The sequence below is a fragment of the Camelina sativa genome, chromosome 7, assembly GCF_000633955.1.
Source record: "Camelina sativa cultivar DH55 chromosome 7, Cs, whole genome shotgun sequence".
In the NCBI taxonomy this organism is placed as follows: domain Eukaryota; kingdom Viridiplantae; phylum Streptophyta; class Magnoliopsida; order Brassicales; family Brassicaceae; genus Camelina; species Camelina sativa.
This window is the reverse complement of record NC_025691.1, coordinates 15,100,037-15,101,271: the sequence shown is the minus strand read 5'-3', so window position 1 is coordinate 15,101,271 and position 1,235 is coordinate 15,100,037.

Here is a 1,235-nt window from a genome sequence, read left to right as displayed (position 1 = left end):
TGGGTTCTATGGAAGTGAAGAAGAGCTTGTGTGAGGAATGGAGTTTGATCCTCACTAATATTGAAGGTTGTTGCTGATAAGTCTTAAGAAAGATGAAGAATTGATCTTGTGTGGTTTTGTGATATGTTGGGTTTCTGGTAACTGTGCAAAGGCCTAGTGTGCTATTATATTTAAGCCCATTACAGAAAATGGTGAAGATAGGTCAAAGCTGCAGGTGACTGTGGAGTTCGACGTCAACCGCATGTTTGGGTTCAGTTTGAACCTTTATGTATGCTTGAGGAAGCACGTGGAGTATTGCGATCTGATGGAGATAGAAACAGTATGGTGAACAAGTGATCAGGGAGGGGCTGAATTGCATTAGTTGTGTTGCAGAGGTTTGTCTCAACCTATCAAAGATGCTTCTAGCTAAAGAAGAAGACTTGAGGTCATATTGATTAGTTGAGATCACAAGAAAGAGAAGTATCATCAAAGGATAATCATTTGGATTATGGGTCTTAAAATGTTGCTAGCTTTTGAGAAGAGATCAAATGAAAGATTTTTCAGATACTGAAATGTGCAGTCCTGTTATAATTTCATACATCAAGGAAATTGTTGTGTCGCTGGTATGTGTTCTTCTTCTACAATTTCCTTTGACTACAGATCTTGGCTTCTAGTGCTGGCAGATGTTTTGAAAAATTGGAAATGAGATATTCTCAAGGTCATAAAGATCCCTTTCTGGTTCTGTGTGATATTATTGGAATCTGCTTTTGAAGCTGGTTGTTTGCAGATTTATCTTTCTAGATATGTTATGGGAATTTGGTCATAACTTTCAAACCGTAAACCCAAACCATGATCTGCTTTCACCTATGGCTCCCTATCTCTGATGTTGATCTTGTTACTAAGTTGCAGAATTTTCTGGGTAGAATTGCTGCTTCGTCGATGTCGTGTATCAAGGATGGTTAACAAGTTCTTATGAAAGATATATCAAGGTCTTTGAAGTCTACAAAGAGACAAGGTATGTGTTGTGTTGATTGTGTGTTTCCTATGGAACCGTTCTTGGTTGAAACACATAATCAACATGGGGGAGAACAACTAAATCATAGTGATAAAAGAAGAAGATATGAAGAAGTTATGAGTTTGATGGAGTTGCAGGTTCATGAAGCTGTTTTCTGTCTGACTTTGCATCTTCGTTTGACATGGCTATAGACCTCGAATTTTAGCATTGAAAGATGTTTTGGAATCTTGAAAGCAGGATA